The sequence below is a fragment of the Olea europaea genome, chromosome 15 (genome assembly GCF_002742605.1).
Source record: "Olea europaea var. sylvestris chromosome 15, O_europaea_v1, whole genome shotgun sequence".
Lineage (NCBI taxonomy): Eukaryota > Viridiplantae > Streptophyta > Magnoliopsida > Lamiales > Oleaceae > Olea > Olea europaea.
Window position 1 is genome coordinate 903,217 of NC_036251.1, and position 15,275 is coordinate 918,491.

The 15,275-nt window shown below is 32.0% G+C and overlaps 1 long non-coding RNA gene across 3 annotated transcripts; it reads left to right on the plus strand.

Annotated features, from left to right (window-relative positions):
• The first annotated feature begins 11,235 nt into the window (after positions 1-11,235).
• On the plus strand, positions 11,236-14,838 carry LOC111409763. 3 transcript variants are annotated; one of them, XR_002705526.1, is made up of 6 exons: positions 11,236-11,522; positions 11,626-11,724; positions 11,870-11,951; positions 12,095-12,148; positions 12,263-12,335; positions 14,426-14,838. It is a non-coding gene; the product is annotated as an uncharacterized LOC111409763 (long non-coding RNA). The 3 variants fall into 3 exon arrangements; XR_002705524.1 differs by having other exon boundaries at positions 11,236-11,724; XR_002705525.1 differs by having other exon boundaries at positions 11,236-11,724; positions 11,885-11,951.
• The last annotated feature ends 437 nt before the right edge of the window (positions 14,839-15,275 follow it).

The window sequence follows — 15,275 nt, forward strand, 5'->3', positions numbered from 1 at the left end:
CATTTCACCCTAAATTAAGATTTTAAGTAAATCGACTAAATGAAAGAGGACTTGTATAGATGCTAGTCTTGTTTTAATTAATATGTGAATGTAGCATCAAAATTAGGGACGAACAAAGATTAATTTGATCGAAACAGTAATAAATTAAACAATATGTTACATGAACATAAAGTTTGACTTAATATCACATGATATTTTATCATTAAACAGTTTAAAACACAATTAACTTTTTTTATCCAATGACTTTCCTCCACATGCAATTATATCAAGCTTTCTGTTAAAATCGTATGTCAAAGTAGCTTTATCCTAAATTAAAATGTTACACTTATGCTAACTACCTTCATTTATTGTGAGGAAATTGAACTGACCTAAATAAAATATTTCAAGTTCGATTCAGTCCTACACAATATAGAGATGAGCAATGCTACAATACTAAGGAGAAAATTTACGGAGCTTTTATAGGCTTTTCACAATGTGGTGGGCCAACATTTTTTTTGCAATTTTTTATTACATGAGGGTCCCACATGGGGCCCATTCCATTGTGAGTATCCTGTATAAAGCCTGGTAAACTGCTCTCGGCAAATCATATTTTTCATGCAATTTGAATTGTCATTTCATGTCAGTGACGGATTATCCATTCCCCACCCAAAAAAGAAATATATAATAACTATGTATTAAAAAGAAAAAGAAAAAAAAAAGGTTTTGAAAAATCTAAAGTGAAAAAATTATCTCAGAATTTTATATCTTTAGTATATAAACATAACCAAGGTTATGCCCACATAAAAAATTATATATATATATATATATATATTCATTGGATTAACTAGCAACATTTCTCCCTAAAGTTAAAAGCGAAAGTTATTTGTTTAAATTACTCATTTTGTAGATATAAAGTTCGAAGTTACCTTTTTTACTTTACAAAATTTACTATTTTACAAAATAAATCTTAATTTCTACAAAAAGTAAATTTTGATTTCCTTTATGCTCTAAACAATGAGTAATATGATTTACTACAAAGTACAAAGATACAACCAAAAAAGCCAATTCTAATCAAAAGAAAATGATCACTCTCACTGATAAATGTAGTTTTTACACTTATTCTAGGTCCTAAATGATGATATTTTGTTACTTTTTGGACGAATTAGTGCATAATTTGTTATTTATTACTTTTATTTGGAAAAGCTCAAGTTTGAACGAAGAATCAAAAGAAAAAAAATGAAAATGGCTAAAATGAAGCTAATTCAAAGTTAGTAGACCAAAGTGCAAATACTCAAAAGTTGTATTGGATCTCACAATGAAAATTGGAGAGTGCTAGAGGTCAATTAGAAGAGGAAATAGGTCAAATGAATGAAAAATAGTCAATGTATTATCACACATCAATTTTCAGCCGAAAAAATTATGCTTCAGATTTTTAGTTTCATATTGAGATCCAATTTGGGCATAGTCAACGTTTGAATTGAAAAAATGATATTTCTAAAAGAATTGTAACCTTCCGATTTAGCTTTCCAACTTACTTCGAATTATGTCAATCGGATATTGGGAGAAACTTATGATAAAAATACTGCAGGAAAGGTGCGTTCCTCAACCAAAAAAAGGGGTGCTAGGCACACGCCCTAGATATGTCTAGGAGCGCGTCTCAGTACAAAATGGGGAAAAAATCCTTTTTTTCTTATTTTTGTTTTGATAACAATTCAATACAATCTTTTTGGCATCCTTCAAATATCAAAATTCGATCAGAAGGTGAACAACCTCCCAAGACCTAAAACCCTACATATTTAATCTATTTTAGAGTCGAAGAACGAGTCCAATAATTAATTCAAAGGTGGATTATTGCAAGATTGTTTATTCCCTTTTCAAGATTTGGATGTTTCTCCACTTTCTTGTATAATTGTTCGTTACGGGTAATATTATTTCCTTCTTTCTTATATAATTAAATCAATAGGATGTTAGGTTAGATTTCTTCATTGTATTAGATGATCGATGAACCCTTTTGTGCATTTATTTTAATTTAAAATGATTAATTTAGTGTTTCCCGATTTTCTTGATCATTTTTGCGTTCCTATCATAATTATTTGATTGGTTGTCTATCAATTAGATAATAAGTTGTTTGTTATAGTGTATGAATACTAAAAATGAGTTAAGAACACGACAAACTAACACATATAGTTAGAATTAGGAATAATCTCTCACATAAACAATCACTTAGATAACTTAAACTAAAGACATGATTTTCATGTGAATTCTGATTAGGAATAGGATCAGATCGTGTTAATCGTAGGTTCGTGTGTCTTGAAAATGATCATTGAATAATTTAGTGTTATCGATTGTCAAAATGCATGTAAGTAACTATATTGTGAACTAAGAGTTGAAATAAATGGCGATAGGAATATTCAGGATTCCAATAAAGTATCTCACATTTGAAAACTTCACTTTTATTGCTTTCATAGATTAGAAGTAGTACGAAAACCCAAACAAATCACCTTTCTGATGTCACGCACACTCAAATTTAGTAACAACTATTGAACTAAACATTAGACTTATTCATGACGGGAACGATAAACTCAAAACTCACTATTTCTATTTACTTGTAGAACAATTCCGTACACTTATAGGTTTCAACGTAACACTCACCATACAAGTTTTTCACATCAATCGAAATTTTAGAGCACGATATAGTTGTACTCTTACAACCCAACCTCATTTCAAAATGACATTCAGGTTTTTATCAAAATGGGGAACATTTAGAAACTCCTATCGATCATCGTCTAAAACTTGACACTTCAGAGTTGACTTTTCCCTTTCAAGCCGAGAGCCCCAAGAGACTCAAAGTAAATATTAACATAGCCAACTTAGCGATTCTTGCATTTTTAGCCTTGTTTGGTTAATTTATAAATAACAATAATTGTCAAACTTTATTTTCACACATTTTATTGGATCTACAAATATTATCCATTTCATCAACACTCATTTTCTATCTATTTATAAATTCTCCCCAAATTGAGGCTTTTCTACAAGTTTGTATCTGATACATAGACACCATCATTGAGTGTACCAGCAAAGCATAACAGGTCAAAGAATTAACCACATTGATAACCCTGTTCAACTGTTGCATTGGCGAATATTTCAATAGTCTCGACCATGGAGTAGCCCATTCGATAATTGGGGTATAATGGGTTGAAGAAGTCAACCCATGTTTTCCTTTCTACCCAACCTACAAGTAGTTGGGTGTTGAGTCGAATGAGAATGGTACCACTACATCAGAGCAACACCGGCTTTGAATCAGGGCTGCCTCTCCAAGCTCGACCGATGAAAATGCCTAGGATTGCTGCCATTGCCCATCAATTGTGGATGAGCTCTGCTCCATTTAAAAAAAATTATAAATTATCTATAATTTATTCAATTTCATTTTCAATCACAAATTCTAGTAGACACATAAATACGATCTGCGTATATACTCATTTCTATCTATTTATAAATTAAATTGCAATTTTAATTTAAACACTCTCAAGCATGCTGGCAACCTTAATCTCTAACTTGAAAGAATAATAAACAGAACAGGATTAGAAACATGCAAAACAAACACACTGATTTAAATTGGTTCGCACTCTAAAAAAATTAAATTTTAATTTACTTCATACTCTAAAAAATGAGTAATATGAGTTAGCACAAAGATCCGACTTAAAAAGCCAATTCCAATTGTAAGAAAATGATCTTTGTCACCATGCAATTTCTTTACACATCAATCAAAACTTTAGAGTATAAACCTCATTCTAAATGATATTTAAGTTGTACTCTCGAAGCCAAACCTCATTTCTAAGTGATATTTGTTTTGTTCCAAAAAGAGGACATTTGTATGCTGCTAACGATCATCGTCTAAAACTCCACGCTTTCGAGGAGATTTTTCCCTTTCAAGCCAAAAGCTCCAAGGGGTTTTTCACCTGTCATTCCTCAAAGTAAATACTAACATAGCCAACTTAGCAATTCTTGCATGTTTTGCCCCCATTTGGTTAATTTATAAATGATTATAAATTATTAAACTTTATTTCAATCACACATTTCAATAGATCCACAAATACTATTCTCTTTATTTAACACTTATTTCTATCTATTTATAAATTCTCCCCAAACGGAGGTTTTTTGCAAGTTTATATCCGATACATAAACACTATCGCTGAGTGTACCTGAAAAGCATAATGGGTCAAAGAATTTACCAAACGGGTAACCCTATTCACTTGTTGCAATTGTTGGGAATCTACTTATCATGCGCAGCAAAAAATTAAAACGAATTTCGATTCCCACTAAGGATCTCTTTGTGTTTAGATAGAAACTGTGATAGAAATTGTACCTTCCATTGATTCTACAAACTCCTTTGTAATTCTTGCTTTGATTATGCAAACTCCTTTGCTATTCTTTCATTCCAACAATCTTGATCTGCCACCCACAACTGTCTAATTGTCCAGCCTCCAATGGTGATCCACACAGAGAACAAGATTGTAGGATTATGATTTTCTTCTTATACTAGCAAGAATAATAAAATTCTCTACAGTTTTTGAAAACCATAATCATATTTATACAAGCTCAAACGGGCTTGGTCTTACCCGGTTTAATATTTAATTAATTCATTTAATTAAATTCGGTCCGTGAATTAATTAATCCAATTAATTAATTCAGGCCACCCAATCAATGCTTGTTAAATTGTATAATTGATAAATCACAATCGATTAGTTATCTTTTTGTGTGCGACCCATCCGGTTCCCAGTCACGATGCCTAACAACGTGAAATATTATTTTGATCTAATCAAAATTAATAAATTAAAACACTCTTTTAATTTATCACCAATTCACACTCACCGTCCCAGATTGACATCTAGCAATGTGTCAGGGCAATACATGTGACGGGAAATATCACATGGTATGACAAAATCAAACTTGTTCGTTTACCATGAAACTATAATTCCTTCGTCAATATGATCCAATCAATTACGAGATATGGAAGTGTCTCATTCTCGATTATCGATCATATCTTTCATTCCACTATTAAGTCAATATAAGTCGCTAACTTCTTTTCGACTTCTAAGTACACATTGATCAAGGATTTCATTATTGACTTAATTGGATGGAATGCAGATCATAATCTCTTACTATTTAAGAGTGACAATCATCTATTGATTATTCACAACTTTCATACGATTCTTAACATACCTGAATGATGCCTTATTAGCAGCCTTTGACAGAGCAACATCCAACACCGTTAAAACACGACTGTCTTCATATAAGGTACTATGATGACATCAACTCAAAGGACCAATCCCACTACCGAAAATTAGAGATTAACCACTGACACTCAGATAATTATCTACATGAAATCTTTCGAGGGGTCTCTAATGTTCTGTTTTATAACAAAATATCCACGTATTCATTTTAGTGTCACTACACTTTAGCTTGTGATATCAACTACTTACCTCACAAGTAAGAAATACCACACGTGATGGTCTATCCGTAATAATGATATCCGTATCTCGTTATCACTTACGACCACGGCGATTTAAGATTCAATCATATGTAATTTGTATCTCACAATCACAATTCTTTGTGATTAACAAATTACTAAGATTTGAATATACGGACTCTATTATTTAATTGTCTATTAACTAAATAATAAATCTACCATAAAATTGCATCAATTATATACTAAAAGTGATTATGTCCAAAGTTGATTAGATTTAAGGCATAACACTTACAGCAATGGCAAAAATTTCAATGGCTCTCGACTAAGGAGCGGACCATTCGATAATTGGGTTTATGGGTTGAAGAAGTTGGCCAATCTTTTTGCTTTCTACCCATCCCATGAGGAGTTGGTGTCGAGTCAAGAGTCAAATGAGAATGGCTCCACCACATTGGGACACTATCTTCGAACCACATATTCCTCTCCAGGCTTGGCCGATGAAGATGTCTACCATTGCCCATCGTCATGGATGAGCTACGCTTCTCTATTCGATTTTTGTAATGCTGGATCTTTTCCTGGACTTAGTGGGTTGAAATCATAGCTGCCATTTATCTAACATTCTGTAGGCTTAAAACTTGCAATAATTTAGCCTCCATTTGACAAAATTTATAAATTATCTATAAATAATTAAACATCATTTTTAATCACACATTTCAATAGGCACATAAATAATTAAATACTATCTACTTATCCAATATTCATTTATATTTATAAATTAAATTGTTTCTATTATTCCCAAACAGAGGCACTCTCAAGCATGCTCTCAACCTTAATCTCTAACTTAAAAGAATAATAAACAAAACGGAATTAAACACCCAGAAAACAAACACATTTATTTAAATTGTCACTTTTTATGTACTCTCTCTCATGTCATTTATGGTACAAAATAATGTACACATACTATTACTCTATTTTAATATACATATGAAATATCAATGTATCTCTAGAATTATATGAAAGCTCAATCAATTATCAAGTAGGCAAACGTATTGCATAATCTTACTCGATATAATTTAACATGTAATGCATGTGTATACGAGGCATGTCATGTGGCATCTAGCTAAGCAAAAGTTCACGCAAGATTGATACTCTATTTAGTAGCATCTCTTTCTGTATATATCTTCCTAGGTGGTTCTGTTATGCCTTTTGATGCCTCGCATGAAATACTATTGTTATCCAAGGCGATACATCACCTCTTTGTTGCAGTATATATTCGAGGTGATGGACTGCTACAAGCCTCATTTCGAACAAGTGGCACAGAGGTTACTGTACAAAGTGATTGATGTTACAGCTTCACATAGATGATGCCTAGAGCTATTTTAGAAAATGTAGGTATTTTTAGAACCGTTGTTAAAATTTTGGGAAAAAAATAAAAGATTAAAAAGGAAGTTGTTTTTTGAATCTTTAAAAGAAAGGGATGTCCGTTGCGTAATTAAACCTCCTTATTTTCATATCAGTTATCCCGTAATAATATTTTAGATTCCAAGAATATCTTGAAATTAATACTTTTTTCATATTCCTATAAATATTGTTAGCCCTAATCAATTTTCTATTTCAATAATTTTGCATTCCTTCAAAGAACTATGTATAGACATGTCTAAATAAAATAATTCAGACTTTGATGTTAAGTGATATTGATGGTTGATCAGTCATTAGGGATTTTAACCCTAACATTTTACCTAGAATTAAAGTAAATATGTTAACATAAAGTTTTAAATAAAAGTCTAAAATGCTACATAGTAGACATATAATTGATAGGGGGTGCTTGTTGAACAACTCCTAGAAAACTTGGGGGTTGCGCCCCAATAGGGGGAGGAGATGACAATGGTTCAATTTCGGGTGGATCGGTTCGGCTAAAACCACAACTGAACCGTCAAATTTTTTGCCATACCATAACCACTAAATCAGTTCGGTTCGGTTCGATTCGGTTAATAACCACGAAAATAAATTATTTTTTATAGGTTCATCCGTCAACTTGATATAAAACAATCCATGAAAAGAGAGTCAATGATAAACAAAAACACAATATTCCAAATGAAAATGCAAACATTATCCTAAATTTCAATTGCAAAATACAAATTTAACAAACAATATTATAAATATAATAATAATAAACTTTTGATTCTTGTCCATTATAGTTACTTGATTCATGCTCAATAATTCAAAAGTTTCAACCTTAACTTATATTCAATCTTCATTCTTCTCTACAACCCTTACTAGCATTGGTCAGCACTCAAAATTGATTCCTATATAGTAAATAAGAAATGTAAGTAGAGAATATAACGATACTATCTAATCCAGAATGATTTTAACTAATATTTAAATAAAAAAATGTACATTTTCCTCAACTTCCTTCTCACTAAACATTGCCATCCCTAATAAAAGAATGGTTTTTTTTAAGCGGGTAATCGGTTCGGTTTCAATTCGACGGCATAAATACCATACCACACAGCCACGAACCGGTTCATTAAAATCAAATACCATATCCGCCCAATTGCACCATCAGTTCTTTTTTCTCACCCCATTCGATTCGATTAACCGCAATTTTCGATTTTAACGGTCCAAATTGCCATTTCTAATGGGGGTGCCACAAACCCTCTAGTTTTCCAGGGGATTGTTCAAGTGGAATTTCCCTAATTGATATGTCCCATTACATATTTGTCCAAGTTTTCATATAAGTTGCTTTTTATTTCAAAGCATGTTAATAATTAATATTTCTAAGTAAAAAAAAAAAAGGTTATTTATTTGCTTTTATTTCGAAGCATGTTAATAATTGATTTTTCTAAGTAAAAAAAAGGTTATTTATTTGGTTTAGAAAAAAAAGTTATTTATTTTGAAATTAACTTTTATTTTATATTCAAATATGTAAGTTATTTATTTTTAATTTTTTTTAATAAAAAAATATTTAGGCTTATTAGAGCAAAACGTCCCTATGTTTGGTTTTAATGTACAAAATGTTCATACATTTCAAATTTTTTTTTTTTTTGCATTTTTACCCTTATTTACATGTTTCATTGTGGAAAATATCAATTTCATCCAATTTCTCAATAAAAAATTATAAAATGACAAATATACCCTCATATTTAAACAAAACAACAACAAAGATAGAAAAGAAAAGTAAAGAAGAAATTACAATCATACTCCCATATTTTTTTAAAAGTTCAAATGAATCTCAAAACCATTTAAAATAATAAATTACATATACGCCGCCATCTTATCTCTCCCTCCTCAAACTCCAGTTTAGTTTCATCTTTTTTGCTGTAAAATTTGCTCCAAACTGGCATCAGAAATGGCCTTAGTCAAACCCATATCAAAATTTAGCTCCACCATCCCAAGAATTGGAATCTCCCGATTGCCAAGCACCATATTTTTACCATCACAGTGTCATCCACCACTTAGTCTCGGACAGTAACAGTAATTTAACATGCCATAAATGAATTTTAAAAAATGAGAGCCAAACATGTTTAGCTACTATCCAAGACAATATACAAGAAAATTAAATATGAATTATTTTATAAAATGAAAAGTTAACATGTTTGTTGTTGCCAAGTGTGCAGTTAAATTTTTAAGATTTGATGGGATAAAATAACAAATATATCTCAACAAAATACTCAAATGATGAAGTTCATATATCATAATATTATGTGAATTTTGGGATGTCAAACGGGCCGAGCGACTTGTCAACTTGTTAAAGCTCGGCTCGTAGACGGTTTGTGCTCGTCAAATGACGAGGCCGAGCAAGGGTGGGAACCAACCAATCGAGTGGGCCCACGAGCCAAATGTTTAGGAAAGTTCGAAAATTTTCAAAAAAAAAATATTATTAAACTCGTGTGCTCGGCTCGACTTGGCCCACGAGCTCATGGCTCTTGAACTAACGAGCTCGCCCCTTGAGTAGGGATAGCAACAGGGCCCGCCCTCCCTTAGACAGGGCGGGGATGAAGCAACTTTTTGTCTCGTTTAATTTTTTTTTACATTTTCAAAATTCGAATTATGTTATTATTAGAGAATAAAATATAAATTTAAAATGGATTTTTAACGGGTAAATTATCTAGAAATAATTATTTATTTATTTTTTCTTTCATGGGCCGGGGCATCCTCGCCCTGCCCCATTCCCCACCCCACGCCACCCCGCCAACTCGTTTGGGACGAATTTTTTTGCTATCACTACCCTTGGCCACGAGCCTAGCTCGTGTGTTTAAGCAGGCTTGACCCATTGCCATTTCTATGTGAAATTGTGAATCAAAGAAATCACTATCACTACAATATATAAAAGAGCAAACTTGCCTTTCGGAGTATAGCCCAGTGGTACAAAGGACATGAGTGAGGTTATCTCACGTCTTGCTGGCAGCCGCAGTGTGGGGGTTCGATTCCTGAAATATGGAATTGAACTCCTTGTAGGCGCAGTATACAGACAACTCTTGTTCCCTGGCCTGCTGGGGTACATCCCGCAATTTACCTCCTTCACAAAGCTCTAGGGACGGGGCGGTAAGGACCCTCAAGGTTGGGGTTCAACTTTTTTTTTTTTTTAAATAAAAGAGCAAACTTTTGTTACTGTTCATATGCATCATACTGATGTCATATTTTTTTTTTTAATATTTTGGAATGTGAAATATATTTATCTACCAATTATACTGTCTCTATTTTTTTTTTCACTCTCTATGACGTCTTTTTTCTTCTGACAGTCTTCTCCATTGAGTAATTGGCGCAAAACGTTCATATCTTTACAGGTTATTGTGGAAAACATCTTTACCTTTCATTTTTTGACATTTTGACCCTTATTTTAACCTTTCGTTGCGCTAAAGGTCATTTTCACTGTTTTAGAACGTAAAATGACCATTATACCCTCTTATTTAAAATAAAAAATAAAAAAAGAAATGAGAAATAAAGTACAAATTGCAATCATACTCCCAAACGTTTTAAAAGAATGTAAATGAGTCCAATAAATTATTAAAATATTAAAAAAAATTATCTTTCTTTTCTCCTCCTCCCCCTCCTCCTCCACCACCAAAACTCCGTCCTCTGACCGCCTTGGACACCGGAGCAATATACAACCTTAAAGCCCTCAATTACCCTACTAAGATCAATTATTAAAAGTTAATTTTGGGTCCCAAAATTCAATAGAATGGTTATTTCCCATAATAAATAAACCAAAAAACTTGTTGCTTACGTGTTTCTGTGGTTCCATTACATACATCGCCTTCATCGATGCCAGAAAAATACCATCGCCTATGCCCGTCAACTATCAGAAGGCAGCTCAAAACCATTGGTCAGTCATACACAAAATTTATGCATAAAGACCCATTTATATACTGGCCCATCTCTCTATCTTTCTCTATCCAAAAGTAGAGAAAAGTTATTTTTTGTAGATAATTATCAGTAGAAAGTGGGAATTAGGAATTGAAGTGCAAGGGGAGTTCTTGAATTGTCAGGAAGAATGTGAAATGTTGAAAGTGAATCTGGGTTGGAATTAAATTTTTTTTTCTATACGGATCTAGAAATTTGAATTTCCAAATCTTGGGTTTTGTTTTAAATCTTTGTTTTTTTCGTGTGGGTTCATTTGTTCTTAATGCTACTGCTTTTCCTCTGCCAGTCAGTGTTGCACCCACTCCAAGGTGGCAGGAGGGTGGAGGAGGATGCGGAGGAAGAGAGAAAAAAAGATAATTTTTATTTTTATTTTTAATATTTTAATAATTTATTGGACTCATTTACATTCTTTGAAAACGCTTGAGAGTATGATTACAATTTGTACTTTATTTCTCATTTCTTTTTTAATTTTTTGTTTTAAAAAAGGGGTATAATGGTCATTTTACGTTCTAAAACAGTGAAAATGATTTTTAGCGCAACGAAATATTGAAATAAGGGCAAAAATATCAAAAAATAAAAGGTAAGGACGTTTCCAACAATAACTTCAAAAGGTAGTAGGAACGTTTTGCGCCAATTACCCTTCTCCATTTCTCCAAGCCACCTTCAATACCTTCTCAGTCTTTACTCCATTCTCCACACAGCCATCCACCTTGTACAAGACCTCTCCTTCTATCTTCTTCTTATTTTTTTGTTTCTTTTCTTTTTTAATCACGTCTCTTTTCTATTTCTTGTTATGGTTTTGATGACTGCGGAAGGCTCGACTTCGATTTTCGGCTCTGGCTTTACCACTACGATGGCGGATTCCAAGCCATATGTCTCTTAAGCTCCCATCCCATGACCATCTTCCTCAAAGAGTACGTTTGAATTTATTTATTTTTTTTTTATAGTTTTTATCGATAAGTAATTTGAATCTGATTTGAGTTGGCTACTAATTTAGGTTTAATTTAATTTTACTTTACCATTTGGGTGTTGATATTTGATGAAATGAATTCAAAAAAGGATGTTTTAGATCAGTGGGGAAAGAAGACTGTCGAGGCTACATAGAAGGTTGAGGACTTGGCTGGAAACACGTGGCAACATTGTGAGTGTGTTAATCTTTGTACATTTTCTTCTTTTATGATTATATATTTTCATGTTTGGTTATGACTTATTTAATTTTGGAATGTGAACTTTCTCTTTTCTCTATTTTTTTCCCTTCTCAATGACGTCTTTTTCTTCGGACAGTCTTCTCCATTTCTCCAAGCCATTTCTAGAGAATGATTGATACAAGGTTTTTTGGTAAGTAAATATAACCTTTTTGCTATCAATCGAATGCATAGTGGTCGGATTTTACTTTTTGTATCCAGATTTGCAAGAAATTTTAACTCGTGTGAATTTCGTGGATTCTTTCAGGTGTATTTGCTTTGAAAAGGAAAGATGGAACTAATGTTGCAAAGTGAGTTCACTATTCTGCACAGCAAAGATGGTAATTTTCCTTCTCTCTCGATTTTTAATTTGTTTCTTGAATCTTTGATGGGTGCAAGTCTATTTGGAAAGATGCTCGAGATATTTTCCGATGTTATGGATTCTAACATTTGGGTAGATAAATTTAGTTATAGGAAAGCTATACAATCTGCCATGAAGTTGGCGGTTAAACAGAAAAAAGGAGCTATATGTTTATTAGATTTTGTTTATTGTCAGTCCATTGTTTCCTGGTTATCATTTTTTTTTCGCTCACGCACAGAGCAGTGCAGCTCCGTGAGGAGAGCTGCTACTCCGTCTCACTTTATTTTTATTTTATTATTATTTATTATTATTTTTTTTAAGTAGTGGCTGCCCTTATTATTAATTTATTTATTTATTAATAGATAGATTTGGTTTTCTGATTTTATTTAGCAAGTTTATGTTTCTAATAACAATCCTTAGATAGAGTGCTTGGTTGATTTTAGTTGAAAGGCTTTAGATTAGGCTGAGCAGATTTACATGTACATATTAAGTACCTTCCCTTGCATATAGAACAAGCTAATTTGGTCGTCATTGTTGATTGGATTTATAGTATGAAGGGTTCAGGATTTCTAGATAGTGTCATAACATATTTCGACTTTGTACGGGAAATTCTTAAGTAGTGTACCATGTCCTTTTAACATTAAGTTTTTTATAAGGAAGTTTAACATGTTCAGCTTATGCAATATAAAGATTGAGGCCATAAATTGTTGAATAACAGAGGAATTTATCCATATTATAGTTGTCATTTATAGACAGAAATTAAAGAGAGCAGAAGAATTTGAAATTTTAATAATCAAGAATATGATCACATTGAAATCTTAGGTATGTATTCAGTCTCCAAATAATATATTTCAACTCTCTGTGCCTGTTTAAAAATGAAATTGCTAATTTATTTCGGTTGTTGATGTATGAATATCTGGTCTTATGAAATTTTTTTTAATTGGATTTTGGGTTTTGGGATTCTTGCTTTCTTAATGTGTGTTGGGAGAACCGATGTGGAAGAATCGAGCATATTTCAGGATCCCTCACCTTCCTCTTTCGTGTGTTCATATCGTGGTAATTAATCTTTATTTCTTGGTACTGTGCTATGAATGTCTTTGAACTTTATGTATCTTTGTTTTTTAGAATTGAAGAGCATTTCTTGGGTAAGTGTGTCTATGTGCATGGTTGGTACAAAATCTCTTACATTTATTTTTATTTGGACAAGTAAAAAATAAAATTAATTTTCAATTGTGATTTTTGTATGTTGAATGTTTAAATTTGAAGATGTTTTCCGTTATTTTTTTAAAAATGTATTTTACATCCATGATCATGCTTACTTTATGGATAGATTGACGTTTTAATTATAGCGAAATAGTTTTGCTGCTTTTTCTTTATAGGAACTAGCTGTTAGATAGAAACTAAAATCATATAATCTATTTGCATCAGAAGAAGGTATAACAAAGTTATATATTCCTATATTTACTCAGTCGTAATCAATATTTTTATGTTCCACATTTTACGAGGGGTTCAAAAACTAAATAGTAGCATGGTTATAAATATTTGTGAGTTTGATTTATTGAAATTTCCCATTCCAATTCTATTATTTATTGAAACATTTGCTGCTTTTGTGTTCTATTTTAGAATGGACTTCAAAAGAACAATTTAATCGACCCTAATTATCGGTCAATACTAGCCTAGCCCCACAAAATCCATTAAGTTTTTCTTTTTTACCCGTTCATTTCTTTCTATTAGAATTGAGTTACAGACTTATGATGCTCATATGTGTTCGTATGCTTGTTGAAGTTGAGGGTTTCTTTGTGAGGAAGTTCAATAGATGAAAATAACAGTTACCACACAACTTGCATGAAAGCTAATGTATATTCTTTAATTGATACTCGTACTAATATTATGCAAGTAAGTGAAGTGAGATCTAATCTTAATGAGATTGGGTATGATATTAATTTAATCCATGAGATGATATCCAACTTGGTAAGCTACCACAACATGATTGTTTAAATGTGTTGTAATTTTCTTTTGGTTGCATTTTTATCTCATAATAATTCCTCCTAAATATCTTTATGAATATAGGAAGCTTTTTATGATGACAATGGACCATCTACTAGATGCACAACTTGCGTTGTAATCATCCCAAATGATCAATTTGTTGCAAATGCTTGAGACACCATTGTGTTCTCTCTCGGAGAGTTTTATACTTCCCAAGGGGTAATATTAACTTTCATTATTTAGGAATACTCTTGGTTATTTCTTCCAGAATGGTTTCAATACCCATAATTTTGTGTTGCATGAAATTAGTGATTTACTCATAAACTTATTTAGATGTAAGGGAGGTTTTGATTAGGTGTCATGAATTTATTGTTAATTATTTAAGTCCATAAGTGACCAGGAAATGCTATCCACATAGAAGGTTTTCTTGCTATGTGTTTCTCTTTTGAACCTTTTGTTCACGTGTTTAAACGAGATATTCGTTACATTGGCTCTTCTATATGTGTCGGACTAGATGTTTTGTTTATTTATGTTTAAATTTTGTTGATAATGATCTCTTTTATTTTATGGTTGGTTATTTCATAATTAACTCAAGTTTACGTTTTCCTCCTTTGCCATTTTTCCTATAGGTAATATTTTCATATTTTCTTTGCTTCCTTTACCATTTTTCTAAGAACAAATTTTCCTATTAAAACATAACGATGAAAGGTAACCATTTTTCACTTTGGCCTTCAAAAGTGGACTTCTTAAAAACCTTCATCTGAAGAAACATGTTAATTAATTTTTAATCATGTGACTCTACCTTACTGGAAGTCTAAAGAGCTGAAGTTAAGCTACCCCTATTTCTTTGCATGTTGATGAGAAAATTTCAAATTTATTAGATAGTAGTGAAATGAAATCTTTGAACTTGGTTTTGTTCATTGAGTAGACGAAA